Source organism: Trichosurus vulpecula, chromosome 4, assembly GCF_011100635.1.
Source record: "Trichosurus vulpecula isolate mTriVul1 chromosome 4, mTriVul1.pri, whole genome shotgun sequence".
NCBI lineage: Eukaryota > Metazoa > Chordata > Mammalia > Diprotodontia > Phalangeridae > Trichosurus > Trichosurus vulpecula.
The window spans coordinates 15,330,942-15,343,094 of NC_050576.1; the positions used below are offsets into that span (position 1 = coordinate 15,330,942).

Genomic DNA, 12,153 nt, shown 5'->3' on the forward strand with positions numbered 1-12,153 from the left:
GCTATAGTTCCAAACTATTTTCCAGAATAACTAATCTTCAGTTCTATCACTAGTGTACATGTGCCCTTTTTCCTGCAGCCCTTCCATCACGTAATTTTCCTTCATTTTTAATGGACATTATCAATATGGTGGATATGAGGGAGAAAAGAATTGCTTTAATTTGTATTTCTCTAATTATTAATGATGTGGGACATATTTTCATATGGTTATCGATACTTTGGATTTCTTCCTTTGAAAACTGCTGGTTCATATTCTTTGACCACCTAGCCAATATATCTTTTTGAAAATGTACAGTATTTTTAAAATATAGAAATGACCTGGAATGTGAAGTTTTGAAGGTTGCATCACTACTATGATTGAATTAATCCAAGTGTGAAGTCCAGTTATTTCCCTTGCTCCCTTCCATGTGGTTTCAAAGGACATAATCATTAGGAACCAAAAGAAGGGAATTATTCAGAGAATTAGGATTTGAAGAGTAAGAAATATAAGGTCATTCTAGAATTACAGAATCTTAGAGGTCAGCTAGTCCAAACAATGAGCATAGGGGCCAGACTTGTAAGTTCAATGTTATTTTCCTTCCACCAGTAGAGGCTGGCACCTTTTCTGCAACTTATAGCCCAAAGAGTTGCCTAGAGTACCAGAGTCACAGTATATGTCGGAGCATAACTTGAACTAACACCTTCTTAGCTCCCAGGCTAGTTTTCCACACACTACACCACACTGCCTCTCGATTCAGCTAATACCTGAACATATCTCCTTCCTTGCCCAATTTTGTGTCATCACTGAAAACTAGTCTTTCAATTTTAGTATGAAGACCTCCAATGAATGGGAGCCCAATTCTACCCCTCTTTTCCAAGGTAGCACATCTCACTTCAGGGATTCTCTTACTGTTAGGAAATCTATCCTTAAATTAAGCCTATAGCTCCCTCAGCAATGTCTACCATTTGCTCCTGGTCCTGTGTCCCAGGGCTCAGCAGAACAAATCTAAATCACTTTTCTCCAAATCCTCTTTCATACTGGACCACAGTTTTCATATCTTCCTCCCCTGAGTCCTCACTTCTACAAGCTTATAACTACATCTACAATTAATAACAGTTAACATGGGCTCATCAACAAACATTTGCCCATGCAAAAAATTAAAAAATCCTTTGAAACAGTTATTCTGTTTTTGTTTGTGTTAAGTACATATTCATTTTGATAAACAAGTAATGAAAAGTCTCATGTGTCTCCATGTCCCCTTCTGATGTTTTTCTTCTGTATATTTCCTAGGATGAGTTGCTGTCATAGTCACATCATTTAAATCTCATATGATCCTTCCATACTTCCTGTGTATTTTTGTGTCTTAGTTCTTATGTTGAAACAATGGTTTATTATGTTACTCTGCCACATTTCATTTGTGAGTTTCCACTTTTTTACTATTGTGAATTATTTTTTAAAAAGATGTTCCCAATGCCAATAACATCCTGAGTCTATAGTCCTTGTGGTTAGATAACCAGGTGATATAGAAAACCATTTTCATAGCTCTTATTGTATCACACTATGTTCAGTTCAATAATTTTTCAGTTGTCCCCAACTCTCCATGACCCCATTCTGCAGTTTCCGTGGCAGAGATAATGGAGTGGTTTTCCATTTTCTACTCTGGCTCATTTTATTTATGGGGAAACTGAGGCAAATAAGGTTAAGTGACTTGCCCAAGGTCACACAGCTAATAAGTGTCCAAGGCCAGATTTGACCACAGGTCTTTCTGACTCCAGGCATGGTGCTCTATCCATTGCACCACCTAGCTGCTCTAATATATTCCTATAATGCCATATTATTTTTTAAAAATTGCAGAGATTTTCAGCTTTACTAATAATGTCAGATGGTCCTGACTCTGAGGTCGACTTTCCATCAATTATACCATTCTGTCTCTTTTGACAATTCCATAGAATTTTTACATCCATCTTTTACTAGAAATTTTATTCCAATACTTTCCAATCTTTTCCTTTCTTTTATTTCTTTATGCTTTGTTTTGTGTTGTGCGAAGAATCTTTATTTGTATATAATTGACACCATCTATTTTGTCCCCTATGATTTCCTGTGGTCCATAATACACTTCACTGGCTATCCAAGGACAAGCCTAGGTAGGTATGGAAAGATTCATCAAGAGGTTAGTCAGTAGGCTATGAATTCTTGGGCCATGACAAGTGATGCAACAAATGGCCTTTAGTACTCTGCAGCTCCTTTCTGATTCTGCAGTGATGGTGGCAGTGTCAGGAAAGGAGGCAGGCGGTACCAAGGGCTATAGGGTTTTTTCCCCCTAAGTAGAGCATTTTATTTTTTTTCAATCAAAGAAAGTCTAAAATCTACCTTATTTCCCTCCTAACTCCACCCCGCCACTCCAATTGAGAAAAGAAAAACCAAATCCATTACAAACATGCATAGTCAAGCAAAACAAATTCCTGCCTTGGATTTGTCCAAAAATATTCTTCAGTCTGCACGAGTCACCCTCTCTGTCAGGAAGTGGGTCAGATGTTTCGTTATGACTCCTCTGGAACTGTGGTTGGTCACTGCAGCAATCAGTTTCTAGGTCTTTCAACGTTCTTCTAAGTCTTCCTGGATTTCTCTGAAACTATCACTTTCATTTTTACCACCCCATTCATATACTCTAAGTTATTCAGCCATTCCCCACTGACCTCTTCTGTGTGACATCAGAAGGAAGATGGAAAGGTTTCTTTTTATAGGTTTTTACAAAAACTACTGGCCAAGTACAAGTCAAGTCAGTAGGTACAGGGAAGCAGGGAATTAGCTGAGTAGCTAGAAGCCTGCCAAGTGGGGGCTTTCACTTGCTAAGGGGATTAGTGAGCAAACCCAGGTAAACAGAAGAGTGAGTTCCTCAGGCAAACAGGCCTCACAGTCAATAGAGAACTGTCAACTGAGGTGCTAAGACCATGGTACAGGAAATCCAGGGCCTGAAGTGGGATGTGGATACAGTACTGGGCTCACCTTCCTACTCCTTCTCCGTCACTTAAGAGCTATGTGACCCTAGGCAGGGCACTTAATCAATCAACAAATATTTACTAAGCACCTTATATGTTCCAGGCACTGTGCTAAGCCTGGGAATATAAACACTAAGAATGAAATAATTCCTGCTCACGAAGAACTTATGTTATAATGGGAGAAGACAAGTACACACGCACACACTCGCACATTTACATATTTACATATATGTGTATATACACTTGTCTTCCCGTATATGTACACGTATAAATGCAGAATAAATAGGAAAAGAACAAATAATACCCACACAAAGAGGGTAAATCCAAGGTAGCTGTAAGGGAGGGGATAATAAGCTGAGGTTATCTGGCATTGAAGCATTGCACATATGTTATCCCATTTGATCCTTACAACCACAATGTATTATCCAGAAAGAGTAGGGATTTTTTGGGGGGGTGGTAGGGTGGAAGGCGTGATTCCAGAGAGCAGAGGAAGGACTAATCAGTAGAAGTTACAGGAAGGCGTGTTTCGGCTCATCCCAGAGTTGTACTTTCTAACAATTCAAGATGTCCAACAAGGCGATGGCCCACTTCCCAAGGTACTGAGCTTCCTGTCAATGGAAATGTCCAAGCAGATATTAAATAGCTGGGTGTCGGGATGTCATAGATGTGATGCTTTTTCTTTCTTTCTTTCTTTCTTTCTTTCTTTCTTTCTTTCTTTCTTTCTTTCTTTCTTTCTTTCATTCTTTCTTTCTTTTTCAGGGGGAAAGGCAGGGCAATTAGGGTTGACTTGCCCAAGGTCAAACAGCTAGTAAGTGTGTCAAGTGTCTGAGGTCGGATTCAAACTCAGGCCCTCCTGACTCCAGGGCTAGTGCTCTGCTCACTGTGCCACCTAGCTGCCCCAATGTGATTCTTGAGTGTGGAGTACTGCCCTGCTGGAAAGGGCATTTGAAGGCCCAGCTTATCTGGCTTACACCGTGGGTGGTCATGAGCTAGTCATTTAACTCCTTTGGGCTTACATTCCCTCATCTTTACATTCCCTAGATGACTCCTAGGACCCAAATCTATGATCCAATGACCTCTAAGGTCCCTTGTAACACTTTTAGTCTACGTATAAGTCTATATTCTTTCTTGCCACAAGATGGCACCCAAGGCTTGACTTTGGGGGCGAGAAACCATGCCATAAGAAGACCTGATCATATGCATAGTCTCATAGGATCATAGATATAGGACAGAAGGCACCTTGAAGGTCATCTAGTCCCATGTCTTTCCTACTCAACTTTACGGATGCGAAAATTGAGGCCCCAGGAAGTTAAATTACTAGCCTAAGGTCACACAGGCAGGAAGTATCAGAGCTAAGATAAGAACCAAGGAACTCTGTCTCCTGATCCACATCCATTTCGATGTTGTCAGGGGTCATCTAGTCCAATCCCCTTACTCCATACTTGAGGAAACTAATAGTTGTGCAAATTATATGGGGCAATACTTTGGTGTCACTCTCGCGCACCTGTCACCTAAGAGCAAAGTAGGTTAGAATATATCAACTCTCAACTTTTGTTAAACTTGAATCATTCTTATGGGATAGAAAAGAAAGGAATTGAAAATTACTTGGTTCCTTGGATCATAAATTGAGGGCTAGAAGGGACCTAAGGGCTCTTATCTTGTCCAATCTCCCCATTTCACAGATGACAGTACTGAAGCCCAGAGGGTTGTGCGGCTTGCCTAAAGTCATACAAGTAGTAAGTGAAAGCGCCATGTCCTCTGGCTGTCACTGTTGCTCTTTCCACTCATAGCACAATAGACTGAGCTGAGAACCTAAGTTCAAATCTGCCCTGAGACACTTACCAGCTGTGTATCCCTACCTGTGCCTGACTCAGTTTCTAGCCATGTGACCTTGGGTGAGTCATTTAACCTCTGTCCCTTTCAGTTTCCACATTCGCAAAATGGGCATAAATAAAAGCTCCTGTTTTCCACAGTTGTGGTGAAGATACAATGAGATAATGTTTGTAAAGTGTTTTGCAAACCTTAAATGTTAGCTATCATTGTTATTATAATGGTAGCTTCCCTGAACTGCCTCATTTGAAAATTGTTGGATTGGAAAAGATGATTGATAAGCTTCCTCTGAGCTATCAAGTTCTATAATTCAATGGTATAGACTTTCCCCCTAAAATCAGGCAGAAGCCTCTAAGAACAAATCAGTCCCACCCAAACTTGGACAGGGCTCATTTTTTGCCCAAATCTTCTTCTCTTGCAGCCTTCCTTATTACTGTCAGGAGACCCCTGTCCTTCATGTCTCCCAGGTTCCCAGTCTGAGCATCACGCTCAATCATTTCCACATAGCAGCCAGACCTTTACACGACACCTCTCAGATACCTGCCCTCTGTCCACTCACACGGTCATCCCTCCTCTAGTGGCCATCCCTCATCACCTCTTGCCAGGACAATCACAACATCTTCTTGTGCAGCCTCCCTCCTTTGTCTCTCCCAATCTATCCTCCACTCAGCAGATCTAAGCATCTTCTCCACTACTTGATAAACTCTAGGGACTCCCTATTACCCTGAGGATCAAGTATAAAGTCCATGGGCATTTAAAACTCTTTACCACCTGGCACCTCCCTATCTCTCTAGTCCTCCTATGGTCCAGTCAAATTTTCTGGTCTGCCGTTCTTCGCATGAGAAACTCCAGCTCCAGCCTCCACACCTCTGGGTCAACAGCCCTCCATTCTTGGGGTGAAACCTTCCTCCTCTCCACTCTTAGAATCTTTTTCTTCCTTCAAGACTCCACTCAAGCACCACCTTCTTCATGAAACCTTTCCCAGACCAAGTGCTAGCCAGTGCTTTCTGTCTGAGCGAATCTTGCATTTCTCCTGTATGTATATTGAATGTACAGAGTTATTTGCATATTCTCTCCTCCGTTAGAGTGTGTGAGCTCCTCGAGGCCAGGGGCTGTTTGTGCTTTCATTTTGAATCCTTGTGACTCACATGATGCCCAGTACATATTAAGGGCTTAGAAAATGCTTCTTGATTATCTGAGTATACCACCACATTTCCTCAAGGCTTTTTTCATGAATGACACTGTTTATTTCAAAACTTCGAGACTGATCTTGATCCTGCCATGCCCTTGGGAACCCAAAGATGCCTTCTTGCCTGGAGACAGCATCAGAAGAGGATTTTAGCAGAATCACGATGACAGTCATTGGTGTCTGTCTAGAAGCACTTAAAGGTTTCACAGTACTTTACATTCATTATTTCATTTGATCTTTCCAAATAACCCTGGGAGGAAAGTGTTATGGGTATTATATCCTCATCTTGCTGATGGTAGAACCCAGTCTTAGAAAGCTCAAGTGACTTGCCCAAAATCATGTTAAGTGTCAGAGACAGGAATTGAACCCAGACTTATCCCCCCTGTAAGTCCATCAGTCCTCCGATGTTACATTGAAGCAGAAGCTTCAATAAATAAAAGATCCAGCGTTCCATCACTGGGGGAGCTCCCTCCACTAATACTGACCAGTCGGTGGTCTCCATGAGCTGAAGTAGCTGAGAGATGTCCTTGTCAAGTGGCTGACCCTCTAAGCCCAGCCCAGTCTGCAGACAGCTGACAACCATCCCTGAGCCAAAGCTTCAAGCTGTTGCAGACTAGCAAGAGCTACCACTGTCCAGAGTGGCCACGGTCACTTCCATACCATGATGAAACCTTGCAGTGGGATATAAGTGGAGAAAATATGTAAAAGTATGTGAGTAAATAAAACACACGACCTCCTATCTTCAAAAGCACCAATCCACTCTGTGTCCTTGGAAAATGACTTTCTTGTATCTTTAAGGATATCTGCCACACTGGAGGGGAAGCTAAGAGGTGCCATAATGCATAGAGAGCCGGACCTAGAGTCAGACAGACTCATCTTCCTGAGTTCAAATCTGGACTCAGACACTTACTAGCTATGTGACCCTGGGCAAGTCACTTAACTCCATTTGCCTCAGTTTCCTCATCTGTAAAAATGAGCTGGAGAAGGCAATGGCCAACAAAGTCCCAAATGGGGTCACAACATGACTGAAATGACTCAACAGCAACAAGCCACACTGTACTTAGCAGTGTCTAGCCCCAAGAGGGGGTTACCAGGTACCTCATGTAAATGGGACTATGTGAAAATTCATCCTAATTGACAAATTAATTTTTAAAAATTAATTGCATAAATACAGGATGGAGGAGATGTGGCTAGACAATAATAGTTTAGGAGAAAAAAGATCTTGAGACCTTAGTTGACCACAAGCTCAAGATGAATCAATAGTGAGGAATAATAAATAATGATATGCTACAGATAATATATATATTATACTGTATAAATATATATTTGTATGTATATATCCATGGATATATCCATATATTGATAGACAGATAGACTTAGAAATAGAGATATATGGATAGGAACTATCTATCTGTCTATCTATGACCTGTGCTTGCATCAACATCAGAAATTCCCACTACTAATACAGACCAGAAACTCTTTTGCAACTTCCAGTTTTAGATCTTTGCCTGGAGCAGAGGCATCAGACACAGGCCACCTGCCACCTGCCACACTTCTTGGTGCTGCCAGAACCAGATTACAAGGTAATTAGGAAATATTTAACAAAATAAAAACAGATTTTTTCACATTTTACAACTAAGTGAATCTAGAGCCCACAGGGATCCTTCTGTACAGATTAGTGACCCTTGTTCCTTCCTATCTGAGTTTGACCCAATTGGCCTAGAGCACCAAGAGGTCGATGACTCATCTCGGATCACATGGTCAGCATGTGCCAGAGGCAGGACTTGAACCCTGATCCTCTTGGCTTCAAGGCTGGCTCTCTATGTACTTCATCATAATGACTCTCTAGGGATACAGATACTTCTTAAGAAGCAAACTATACAGACAGAAATCCGTAAGTATCACAGTGGTCTTTCTCATTCTTCTTGACATAGATTCTGATGATTAAATCCACCATGTATGTATAGACGTACATATATATATGTATGTGTATATATGTGTATTTTGTGTGTGTTTACATAGAAGCTTTGTGGGCCATAATGGAGAAGAAGCTAGCCTTGTTATCTCTACCCCGGTCAAACAGTATCATGAGGGTTATGCTGAGTTTGGGGTGGCGCATTTTTGAAGTTGTCTGACAGCCTGACCATAGAAATAGGAAAGTGAGATGTTGAAGGGACTAGACACTAGATCATGGGAAGATCAAGGGGGAGAAACGAAGAAGAGAAAATCTGGGAAGGACACGCCAGCCATCTGAGAGAGTTGGAAGGACTGCCATGAGCAACAGGGACTGGACTTGTTTCCTTTATCTCTAAAAGAAGGAATGAAGAGAAGTGGAAAGAGCTGAAGACAGGAAGATCTAGGTTGGGGGTAAAAGCCTCCTCCCAATTCGAGCTTGCCCTAAGTGGAATGGATGGCCAGAGGTGGTCAAGAATGGACACAGTACTCTCCAAGTCAAGGCTAGTAAAGAACTCAGGATGAGAGAAACAGATTGGACTGGATGAACTCTCAGGTGCCACACAACTTGGATTCTAGGATTCTATAACAAATAAACATCATATTTTTGTACATATTTTGAGGGGACCTTTAATAACAATAGCTGTATTTGTATGGTGCTTTAAACTTTAATAAAATGGTGTTATATTGATTATCTCATGGGGGAGAGGGAGGAAGGGAGAGACAGAAAGAGATAGAGGGAGAAAAAGAAAGAGAGACAGAGACAGACACAGAGACACAGAGAGAAAGAGAGAGAGAAGGGGGGAGGGGTCAACAGACCAAATCTTTATTGAATTCTTACTATGTTTTAGGCACTGTGCTAAGAACTGTGAACACAAATACAAACAATTGCTACACTACTTCCCAATAGAAGAAGACAATGCATATGTGGGTGGAGGAAGAGAAGATATGCTGCAGAGGAGGCCTCAAAGTGGCAAGAGCACCTGGATTTGTGCAAGACAAGGCAAAAGCTCACCCATGAGACCTGGGGCATCCAGGGAAGGACTTCAAAGTTCCAATGGAATGATCAGGAGGGAAGGAGATTGAGACCATGGCAAGTGGTATGGGGAAGAGAAGGCCAAAGAGAGGGACAAAAATAGGTATGAGTCTTGTCCTCAGCTGACTCAACTACCCTGCGAAGTTAAGTATCATGAGTATTATTATTCATCACATTTTGGAGTTGGGGGAAACTGAATCTCAGAAAGGTGAGTAACTTTGCCCATGGTCATACTGCTATTTGTTGTTAGAGACAGGATCCGAATCTGGCTCTTTATTGACTCTAAGTCTCCCTACTTTTCCCATACTACATATGCCTGGGTCTTCCAATTATGTTACATAAAATACACGTAATTCAAGCCACAGACAGACTGAATAATCATTTACACAGTCATCAGAAGCATTTATTGTCATGTCTCTGTTTCAACTATTCTAACACAGTGGCATGATTAAGGCCATACTCTATCTAGGAACATCTCAAGATTTCCTGACTAAAACAAAATAAAATAATGATTATTATCAAAAAGATGACGGTTCTTTGGGTCCCAGCCCTTAGCATAATGCCAGGCACATAGTAGATACTTAATGTTTTAGGATATTAGTTCTTGCCAATTGGGAAGCAGAGGACCTGAACTCAAAACGTGGGAGATCTAGGCAATCATTTACTTCTCTAGGCATCAGTTTCCTCCATTGTAAAAATGAAAGTGAGAGGTTTGGACTAGTTGACTGCAAGCCTTCCTTCTAGCTCTAAGTCCGTGATTCTATGAATTATTCTTACTTAGCGATCAGTCTTGAATATCACCATTCTTCTGACCTTTCCTATATAATCAGACCTTTGTGTTTCAAAATCTAACCACAAGAAAATATTCCTGTCAGCCAATGAAAAGTACTGAGGAACTGGGCAGCCTAAAGTTCGAGTCTGTTTTTAACTAATGAAATCCACAGTTGAAATGCAGAAAATACAATGCTCCAAAGAGGTTCTCATCAACCACCAGATGGCATTGAGTGTGAAGGTTTTCCCCTGACAGGGTCATCAGGCATACAGTAATTTGTTCTAAGCCTTCACAATAACCAAGGGGGAAGCCGGCAAGGGCTCCAGGAGCTCACCATTGCCTCTGCCACATGGCCAAGTGGACGGAGAAGTTGAAAGTGACAAGATCTGACTTTTCCTGGGTTGGGGGGCACGGGGGATTCTGGGGAATTGCATAATGAATCGATTAGCCAAGAAATAAAACAAAGCCATTCTGTTACAGGAAATCAGAAAGGAAGTCGGGTCGGAGTAGAATTAACCTCCTCGTCTAGAAGGCTTCTTCCACTCTAAAAGAAGCCCCACACTGGCCGTCAGGAAAGAGCAGGCTTGTACCACCTTCCAGTTCTACCGAATAGAAGCTGCTCTCTTCCTCCTAATTCATTTTGAAAGCAGAAAAAAAATCAAAGAAGAGGGAAAAAAAGCATTCCTTCAATTTGGGCTTCAAGAAAAGTTATTGCTGAAGTCAACCAAGAAAAGAAAATCAGATGGAAAATGTAGTTTGAATTATACTGTTAAAGGTGAAAGAGGGAGGCTTTCAGGAGGATTTGAGTCCCATAGAAATTCAAAGTACTGAATTATGTTGTTGTTAAGGAGTCCAGATTTGCCTCCTCTAGATCACGGTATTCGGGGTCTTCTTTACTACCATTTACTACCCTGTGGCCTTGGGCAATTTGGCTTCTCTGGGCTCTGGTTGCCTCAACTATGGAATGAGGAGGTGGGACAAGGTAGGCTTTGAGGTCCCTTTAAGCTCTAGAGCCAGGGCCCATTGACTAGCTGGCCTCAGGGCCACAGAATCACAGTTGATGGAGCTGAAAGGGGCTTTAGAAGCCCCTGAATCTAATCTCATTTTACGGATGAGGAAACTGAGGCTGAAGCAGGCTAAGTGACTTGTTCAGTGTTCTACAGGTTGATAGTAGCAAAGCTGGGATTTGAACTCAGGCCCTCTAATGACAAATTCAGTACTCTTTATTTGGCAAGGAATTGCCTCTGGTTCTAAATCTATAATACTGGAGATGGTGCAGTAAATAAGAGCACAGGAGCAAAGAAGACTTGAGTTCAAATCCAGCCTCAGACACTTACTACCTGTGTGACCCTAGTCGAGGCTTTTTGGCTCAGTTTCCTCATCTGTCAAATGAGCTGGAGAAGGAAATGGCAAACCACTCCAGCATCTTTACCAAGAAAACCCCAAATAAGATCAGAAAGAGTCAGACACAACTGAACAACAAGGAGCCTATTGAAGTACATGCCTGGTTATTCAGACTTGTGCTTTCGTTGATATAGGTTATCCCCAGTGTAGGAACTCCCATCTACCTGTGCAGGTCAGCCACTCATCTGTAACTTATAGTTTTATTAGAATGCTTCCTGAGACACTGAGACCTTTAGTGACAGTCCAGGGTCACCCAGTCAGTATGTATTAAAAGTGGGGCTGGAACCTAGTTCTTCCTGACTCTACCAATCCTATGCCCACTCTGCCATGTTGTCTCTCTAGTCCACAATTACAAGACAGGAAAAAAGAACGCATGGTGCCCATCTAGGAGGTATTTTAGAAGATCACATTGAAGTGTTAGAAAGTGAAAATGGAGGAAAAATGCCATCTGGGGACCTTAGCTCTGAGGCAGCTGCTGCAGAGAATTCTGTAAAAACAATAAACAGGCAAATAAGACCCTGGAATAGTTGGCTGCAGCCACGAGGGCAAGATCCAGGGGCTAAAGCTAAGACCTGTTGTCCATCCTGGCTCTTAGCAATGCTGATACATTTTCAGTTTCAGTGATTTCATTTCAGAAACTTTCTTCTTTTCTTTTTTTAATTATGAACTTGACAAGCATAAGCAAATACAAACATTTCCATAAACAAAGAACAGAAAAAGAGGATTATATGTGAGACTTGGGATCTCAATCATGGATGGTTTGATTTTTAAAGTATATGTTCAATTTAGCACAGTAGCTCAACAGTAGCTGCTGCCTGCCCTGCTTGCTTGTGTCCCCCTCTGTGTACCCTTCTTTTCTGTTCTGTATGTTTTTAAATGTTTTATTGAAGCCCCTTAAATATTATTGATTAGAAACTGTTTGAGAGCTCAGCTGAAGGTGTCATTCCTCAGCTTAAAACTGTTCAATGGCTCCCTAGTGTCTAACTTTCAC

At 41.6% G+C, this 12,153-nt stretch overlaps 1 protein-coding gene across 1 annotated transcript in view; it reads right to left on the bottom strand.

Moving 5' to 3' along the window:
• The window catches only part of UBE2U (ubiquitin conjugating enzyme E2 U), a 60,174-nt gene that overhangs the window by 9,932 nt on the left and 38,089 nt on the right, over positions 1 to 12,153 (bottom strand). The window lies entirely within an intron of this gene.